Below are 9,405 nucleotides of genomic sequence, written 5' to 3' on the forward strand. Positions count from 1 at the left end.
TTAGGGATTGACCTGACTGGAGCAATGAGAGAATGTAAAAAGGACAGACATACAGACACACAACACAGAAATGCTGGAATACGGTGAGCAATGCTTCCCCTACTGGAGCAATGCCAGCTATACAGCAACCTGGAACCTCTAAGATCCTGCACTTCTAGTTTTTGCTCAACGGCTCCTTAAACGCTCAAACCTGGACCAAAGGGAAGCTTTGCCTTTGCCTCTGAACATCACTTAGGGAGGATTTGCTAATTCCTATGAATTTGAGGCATTGACACCCTTGACCTGGCGGTGTGCATGCCAATGTTATACATTCACTCAGGTCTTCTGCTCTTTACACATTCACGTGAATGTGTGTGTATGTGCTTTTACATTTCACCACATACATGTCATATCACATGTGTAGTTCAGAGGCAACCTCAAATGTTGGTTCTTACCTTCCATATTTTTTGAAACAAGATTTCTTGTTTGCTATCACTAGCTGGCCTGTAAACTTCCATGGATTCTGTGGTTTCCACCTTTCACCTCAACAGAGGAAGGAACCCTGGGTGTAGGTACTTCCAAGTCCAGCTGTATGTGGGTTCTGGGAAATCCAAGCTCAGGTCAGCACGTGTGTGTAGAGCTTTACCCACTGAGCGTATCTTTCTAAGTCTGAGCACATTTTCTATGCCTAGTAGCCTATCTATAGGATTCCTGTGTATTATCCAACATCACATGGCCACATGTAGTGGAAATCGTTCTTTTTTATATCTTGAAAATGAGAAGACAGCTAGGTTAAGCTGCCTGCCTGTGGCCACAGGCTAGTGTCATAGCATCAGTATGAACAATGGCTAGCTAACTCCAGAACTTGTGCTGGAGTTATTTCTAGGTTTTGGTTATTTAAATTATAACCTTAAACTGTTTCTTCTGTCTTCTCTAAGGACAGTCTATAGCTACATGTCAGCCCATGATCATTTCAGAATTTACCAACAATGCAAAGGGAAATTCTGCTGTGTGGGCTGTAAAAGAGAAAGGACGCTAGAAGAGGCACTCCATCATCCAATACGCTATCCTGGTACTGCTTTTTACTGTAGATCGCCCATGATGGCACTACTGAAGGTTGGGTCTGGACTGAGACTCATCTTCTGAAGGATAGGCAGAGACGCATCTGTGCCAGGAGTCCATCATCCCTTAGCCCATACTCAAAAGGCCCTTGCATTCTTTCTTGCTCACATAGGTTGTTACTCTTCCCGTGCAAAGCAAGTCTGCATGTGTTCTGTATGAGAATGAGGATTATGTGTGATTATAAATAACATCCCCAGACATTCCCCACCCCCCATGAGCATATTCCAGGAAAACATTTGGGAGCCTCGAGGAAGATGAGTAAGCAGAAGCAACCTTAGCCAGCTCTGGAAACTGCAAAAACAGGCGTCTCAGGTCCCACTGCCGAGGTTTAACCCTGTGCCAGGGAGCCACTATGAGAATCACTGTTTTGCTCCGCTTTGCTCTGAAAATACATTGTATACACACGCACACACTCTCTCTAAAAACAAAATAAAAGAACAGATCATCTGGCTCTCACAACTGAATTATATGAAGTGTTAGGAAACCTTTGGATTGCGTTCCTAGATGGGGAGATGAGAAAGAATTGCTTCAGAACACCTCTTAACAGCTCGCCAAGCCTGTCTGCTAAAGTTCTGTGCAGGACAGAGGAGGACATTCAGCCTCTTGTTGACCTTGAGGGATGGGAGAAGGTAAATGTTCTATGAGTTGCTTCCATCCTTGAAAATGAGAGGTGGCAAGCCCAAGAAGAGGTGCAGCCTGCAGAGACAGTCACCACAGAGCACGGGAGCCTCCCTCTCCATCCGTGCTCCCCCATGGTGCTCACTATCACCTCTGGCAGACCTCTCCTGGATTACAGTAACTTCCCAGTGGGGAACAGGCCACCTCCAACAATCACAACACCTCATTAAGCCCTCCCTTCCAAAGTCCTCCCTCACTCAGGCTTCTAGTGGAACTGGGCCAATTCAGAAAGCTACTGATAGAGTTTTAACTCTATTTCCTTTCCCTCCCCCAGACTGAGAATATCTGGAGAGGCAGCTGAGCAACAAACAGCTCCAAGGAGGGCCTAGAAACCCACAAGCTCTCTGTAGAACCAGTGTTGCCTGGGCCGTGAGGACTGATCCAGAATCACAGAGACAAGGTTCAGTCCCTGCTTTGTGTAATCCTTGGCTCTGGTCATACAGTGAGCTATGACCCCTTATCTCTGTGTCTATGCTCAGCTCTTTGCCTATCCAGTGGATTGGCTTTCCCAGACTCTGGTCCAGTTGTGGTCAGTTCTTGGCCTACCTTACTCATTTTTTTATATTTTTAATTGACCCATAAAAGACAGTGTAATGTTTTTGCACAAATATGGAGACATGAATCAATTAGTGTAGATATTTGGGGTATCTATCATCTTAAACATTTATCATTTCTTTGTGATAAGAACATTGAAAGTTCTTCCTCTGAGCTACTTTGATTGGTATGGCACAATATCCTTAACTATGTCCATGATCTCATTCCCTCACATCTCTATTTCTGGGATTTTGTTAAGTCCTTAGCCTTAGGGCAGCTCCATACCTACTCAAACTTCAGCTGTCTGTGTTTCTTTTCCAGCTGTAGTCTGAAACTCCCACGGGCTGAGTTGATAGCAAAGAATAAGATGGTAAAACCCAGAAGACAGGGCAGTACAGTGGCCTGTATTATGGCCTTGTCTTTGTCAGAGTTTCTATTCCTGCACAAATCATCATGACCAAGAAGCAAGCTGGGGAGGGAAGGGTTTATTCAGCTTACACTTCCACATTGCTGTTCATCACCAAAGGAAGTCAGGACTGGAACACACACAGGGACAGGAACCTGGAGGCAGGAGTGGATGCAGAGGCCATGGAAGGGTGCTGCTTACTGTCTTGCTTTCCCTGCCTTGCTCAGCTTGCTTTATTATAGAGCCCAGGACTACCAGCCCAGGGATGGCATCACTCACAATGGGCTGGACGCTCCCCTCTTGATCACTAATTGAGAAGATGCCTTACAGCTGGATCTCATGGAGGTATTTCCTCAACTGAGACTCCTTTCTCTGTGGTAACTCCAGCTTGTGTCAAGTTGAAACACAAAACCAACCAGTACAGGTCTCTAGTACAGTTGGGGTTGGGGGTGGCTCTGGTAGAGGTAAGACTAGCAGAGTGAGAGCACTGTACCTGGTCCCTCCACTCTTATACCCAGAGCAGCTGGCCTCCCTTACTGCTACTACCATGATGGAGACAAGAAATCAGAGGGAGCTTTTGCAGATAGCTTCATATAATTTGATCTTCTTTAATTACAGCAGAGACACTTAACAATTAGGGAGCATGCATCCTATACAACAAAGGCACCAAATAAGTTGGTTTCCTTTGTTATGCAACAACACATTGGAAACACATAGTGTAAAAGGTCTGTGTAGAATATTAAAAGATACATATAAGGTTCCCTCTCCTAGATCTTCCTTTGTATTTTTGCTTTGTTTAGCTTAATCTTTATTTTTGAGACAGGGCCTTACTATTACCCCTGGCTATTCTGCAGCTCACTGTAAATACTTGCTCTTAAATGTTTAACTCAGACCTTCTCTGTTTAGACACACAGGCTGTCATGATTGTGAAAATGCTTGTGGCCATCCATTTCCATTGCCCACAAGATCTCTCAGCTCTAGGAATTGCGAAGATGGTTGCCTGTAATTATGCACACAGCCTGTGGCCACAGAGCTTGGCAAAGCTGTGTGGTCATGTAGGGACAGCCTATTGAACATTGATGCCATGAATCATCTCCACGTGGCTAATTTATTTTGAGTGGCAAGAAATTTCTGAAGGACACATGTTGAATGACTTTTAGACCGTTCCTCTTTCTTGGGGGAAACCCAGAACTTATTTGAGGCAAAGCATAGGCTTCCCAGTTGGTGACTAAGTCCATTGCAAGATGCCCATGGGCTTAAGGGTATCAAGACCTATAAGTGAAATTCTATCAAGAGATCTAAGGGAGATTTCTGCGGTGCCTGGACAGTGATCCTGCTGAAGAGCCTTTTCAGATAGGAGACTAAAAGAGGCATCCAGATAGTATAGGAGCTGACCCTGGGTGTTCCTGGAGAAGATGGTTTGTCTTCAGTCCAGGCTCCACCACTCAAAGTAGTTGTCCTTCCCAGGCCTGCACTTCCTCATCTGGAAAACAGGACTGATATTTCTTACCTCATGAACCTATTGTGAGAACTGGCACAAAACACAGCAGGTCATTTGGCATAGGTCATAGGATTGCCAGAAGTGTTTCTGAGGTTTGGTAAGTTACAAGCTCACCATCTAGATCTGAAGCAAGAAGACAGAGCACACTAACTTCCCAGAGCACGAAGAATGGGACGGGTAATCCTCAGCCTGGCAGTAGATAGCATATCACAAGTGAGATAATGGTCTTTGGGGACATCCAGACCTCTTCGGGGAAAAGGCCTCTCTTCTGGGAAAACACAGACCAGTAAAGGCTTGGAAGAGGACTTGCAATGCGTTTCGAGCTCCATTTGATCTCAGGGAGGATAAATCTCTTTCTAACCTGGGATATTTTTCTATACCAAAGTTCCTTTCACAGGAGCAGCATTAAAGATCTACAGACATTCCTGCTGTTTGCTTGTTGTAGCTCTTGACCTTGTGTTTCAGAGAAGTCAAGGCAGGAGAGAAGCTATCAGCCCTCAACAGGTGTGACACTCTACAGCTGCCAGTTTCATCCTGTTGAGGAGATACCTATCATTGAGAAGGGCACTTTCCTTTGTTCATAGGCACATTCGTCTCCAGAGAGCTCACCTGATGTCACCCATTGGTGATGTCCTGTGGTTATAATGCTGTTCAGCATACCTCGATTTATTAAGTATTTACAGATTTGAGAACAAGTATTTGGCCTTAAGGGAAAGAAAATAGCTTGCACAAGAAAGAAGCTAGATGAGGTCGTTCCAATCACTTGACCTCTTTTCTTTGAGACTTGATTGAACACTGCAAGTGTGTTTGCAAGCTGTGAAAAAGACATGAAGTTAGGACTCTGGGGCTCTCACAGTGGCACAGCGCCCCTTGGAGCCACAGGCATTTGTGTGTTGGGGTCAAATGCAGGAATCTCTGGTCACTGTGGTCTTGTCCAAATGCTGATCTTTCATGTTGGTGTTAGGGGAGGAGAAGTCACATGGTATGCCTGGATTCTTGTGATTTTGCTAAGCTGCACTGGTGTCCGACTGGATCACCTCACTTCACAGTTCATCTGTAAAGGAGGCATCCTAGATAAGAGGGTGAGGCTGCAGCAGCTGCTGATTGGGAGCCTGACTTCTCCTCTGTGCTGGGCTGTGCCCCTACCAAGGAATGAGTGTCCACCATGTTGCCCTTCACTTATGCCTTTGAAATGATCATTTTGCCAACACTAGGGAGCAAGCCCCAGCCCAGATGCTTCTAGGAAACTGAATATGTTTCCTGGCTCTTTCCTTTTTGGGTCCAAACTTCCTTCCTTTCTTCCCTCCTTTCTCCTTTCTTTTCTTCCTTTCTTCCATCCTTCTTTATTTCTTTCAAAATTTTAATATGTGTATGTGTGTGTGTGTGTGTGTGCAAACACATGCATGTGTGCACATGTACCATAACATGTATGTAGAAGTCGGAGGAAAAGTTGTGGAAGTCAGTTCTCTCCTTCCACCAATTGTGTCCCAGGCTCATCAGGCTTATTGACCAGTACCTTTACCTGCTGAAGCACATTGCCAATCTGGATCTTTCTCTCTTAGTAAGCTAAAAATAACAGAAAACGGCTGATAAAGAAACTTCTCTCAGGATTACTTGGTTTGATTGAAAGTCATCACCTGAGGGGTTTCAGAAAAATAACATGGAGGGCAGTAGTAATCCTGGAGGGCTCAGTGGTCCTCTTCCTCACTTACCAAGCTCTTCCTGGCAGGCCCTGTCCGTGCTCCTCAGAGCACTCCACTATTGCCTATGTCACAGCATGGCAAAGTACACCAACTCTTTAGAAATTCCATTCATTACACCTTCACATGTTCACCCTCTTTCCTATGCAACAGGAAATGAGCTCTTTTGTTCTCTTAAAGACTACTGGACAGAAACTAGAGTCACCTGGGAAGGAAGAAAGAAATGTCCACTGAGGACTCTCCTACATCATGTTGGCCTACGGGGATGTCCGTAGGCCATCTTCATGATTAACATTGTAGGAGGAACCAGCCCACTGTGGGTGGCTTTTCCCTTGAAATAAAAGCCCAAGGTTGTATAAGAAAGCAAGCTACCCTTGGAGAGCAACCTGGCAAACTGGATCTTCATGATCTCTGCTCAGTTTCCTGCCTTGCTTTCTCTCTATGATGAACTGCAACTTGTGAAATAAAATAAAACTTGCCCCCACAAAAATGTTCTTGGAAATACTCTGAAGCACAGTAACGCAATGTCTTTGCTTACAGTGCAGCTCCTAACCGTGAGAAGAATAATCACAGCCAAATTTTTTTTAAAAAATGATTTATTTATTTATTTATTCATTTACTTTTGTGCATGAGTATTTTGCTCACATTTATGTATGGATGTGTCAGTTTTCCTAGAACTTCAGCTTTAGATGGTGGTGAACCATTATGTGGGTGCTTGGAATCGAACCCAGATCCTTTGCAAAAGCAAAATGTGCTCTTGACTCCTGAGCCAGCTCTCCAGCCCCCACAGTCAAGTCTTTGTTGCATGCCAGAGCTGTTCTAAGTGTATTCAAAGCATCTTATCAGTTAGTTCTCATATAAACTTTGGAGGAAGGCTTGGCTATTGTGACTGGCTAGGTCACCTGATGTGAGAATATGAACTCTGAACCCCATGTTTTTAGTTGTCACCAGTAGCAATTCATCCCTGTGTGAAACTTTGGGGCTCCTAAATTAAAATGAATGTGTATGTGTGTGTGTGCGCATGTATGTATGTGTGTATGTAAAGGTCAGATGGCAACTTGTGAATGTTGGTACTGTCTTGCTCTCTTTCTACCCTGTGGGTTCTGGGGATTAAATTCAGGTCATCAGTTTTACCCACTGAGAAATCTCAAAGACCCTAGGATCCTTTCTCACTTCTTGGAGTCTCCTAACGGAATTAGAACCATTTTCACATGATTTTCCTCTTTCTATTTAAGAACGCGTTAGAGATGACCAGTTTTTCTAACTGTACTTAGGCTAGTTCAGGTATGGGGCTCAGGTGTGAGGCAGATCCCAGGACTCTGGGAAGTCAGAACCACAGATGGGCTCTGTGACCAAGCTGAGCTTGGTGCTTCAGCAGTCTCAAATGCAGTGTGAGGCAACCAAAATCCAGGCATCTCTTCAGTAGCCTCAGATGAGGGGTGCAGGGATCAGAATCCATGCATCTCTTCAGCAGCCTCAGATGTGGGGTGCAGGGGTCAGAATCCATGCGTCTCTTCAGCAGTACTTCTTCCTCACAAAGTCCAATAACTGATAACTATTCTCTTTCTTTCTTTTTCTAGATAGGGTGTCATTACGTAGCCTCAGCTGCCCTGGAACTCTTTATGTAAATGATGCTGGTCTTGAGATTTGCTAGACTTTGCCCCCTGAGTGCTAAGATTTAAAGGGGTGTACCACAGTGCTCCAATGACAACAATTTTTTGAAAGGTATCAAAGTTTATAGTTTTGGATAGATAGGTGTCAAGGACAGATTTAAAACTCCTGAAGGGCATTGTGTCTTCACTATTATTAAATGCAGGGACAGAGAGCCAAACTGGCGGCATTCCAGGTAGAAAAAAAAAAACTACAAAAAAACCCCTCCTCAAAACTAAAAATCTAACAATAACAACAACACAGGAAAAAAACACATGCCAAACAAACAAACAAACAAACTCTGGTCTGGAAGCAGGAATTCTGAGTTCTAACTCCATGTTTTGAATAACACATGACAAGATCTTTCTGGGTATGGCTGGACTTGGGATAGTTCTAAATTTAAAATAACAATGCTTGCTTTCAAGACTTGCTTCTTTTCTCTCAATAACACACTGGAGTGTGTTCCTAGGAACTGGACTCAGAAAACCAGGATATATCCAAACATGGCCTAAAAGAGCCCCATTATTTTCTAGAAGGCCCTGGAAATGGGCTGGCTAGGATGATTTGCAGTACTGCCACCAGCCAGCACCCACACAGCTCTGGTCTGAGCTGGGTACTGCAGGTCAACAAAGGGGTGTGTGGAGAGGGCAGCAAGACACTGAAGCTGGAGCTGATGACTCCCGTAGGGTTGTATTTGTTTGTTTGTTTACTGGAACAGAGCAGGGTGTCACTCACATTACTTCCAGTCCCCATCTGTCTTAATTAGGGTTACTGTTGCTGCAACAAAACACCAGAACCAAGAGCAACTTGGAGAGAAAAGGGTTTATTTTGCTCACAGTTCATCATCAAAATCAGTGAAGGGAAAAACTCATTTAGGGCAGGAAGCCAGTGGCAGGAGCTGACGCAGGGTTCATGGAGGGGTACTGCTTGCTAGCTGACTACTTATGTCTTGCTCAACCTAGTTTCTTATAGAACCCAGGACCACCAGCCCAGAGATGGTGCTATCCACAATGGGGTGGGTCCTCCCCAATGATCACTAATCAAGAAAATGTCTTACCAGCACAGTAGAGGTGATCCTCATGATGGGGACATAAGTGGACCAGCACTGAGGGCATGAACATTCTCCCATGTTGGCCCTGCAACTTGTGTGCTGTGCGGTGACGTGGTTGATGGAGAGAGGCCCTCCTCACCTCACCCCTCCCCATCTATGGCAGGTGGGAGAGCTGGTCCAAGGTCATGAGAGTAGGAGAGCTGTCCCGGACCCTCACCAACTGCAGCACTGCAGGGAGAGAGCTGGCCCTGTACCTCATCTAGACAGCACAACAAAGCTGGCTCTGCTGGCATGGGATGAGAGTGGAAGAACTGGCTCTGCCCCTTGCTGGTTGTGGATGAGCTAGCCTGGGCAGTGCTGGAGATCTTGCTCTACGAAAGAGCTGGTGGGCTAACCAGCCCAGCTACTATCTGGGCCAAGGCCCAGGCCCAGGCCCAGGCCCAAATCCAGGGCTTTGAATTGGTCCAACCCAACATCTACCCAGTCCCTGTACTGCTGGAGTGTGTGAAGGGGCTGGTCCTGCAGATTTAAAGCTGCAGGATCTCTATGACCTAGGGCAACAAGTGGATATCTGAGAGGAGTCCTGGTGAGGATCTAGTATTGATAGTGTATTGATAGTATTGATAGAAGCCAGAGGCCTTGAACCAAACCAGGGACTCATTGCAATGGTCATTTGCCAGTAAAGAAGTATGGACAAAACACTATACTGTGGGACACACTGTGACACACTATAGCTTCCACAACAAGATTTTCTTTTTCTTTTGTGTGTGTGTGGGGGGGGGGA

This window comes from Grammomys surdaster, unplaced genomic scaffold, assembly GCF_004785775.1.
Source record: "Grammomys surdaster isolate TR1022 unplaced genomic scaffold, NIH_TR_1.0 239, whole genome shotgun sequence".
In the NCBI taxonomy this organism is placed as follows: Eukaryota; Metazoa; Chordata; class Mammalia; order Rodentia; family Muridae; genus Grammomys; species Grammomys surdaster.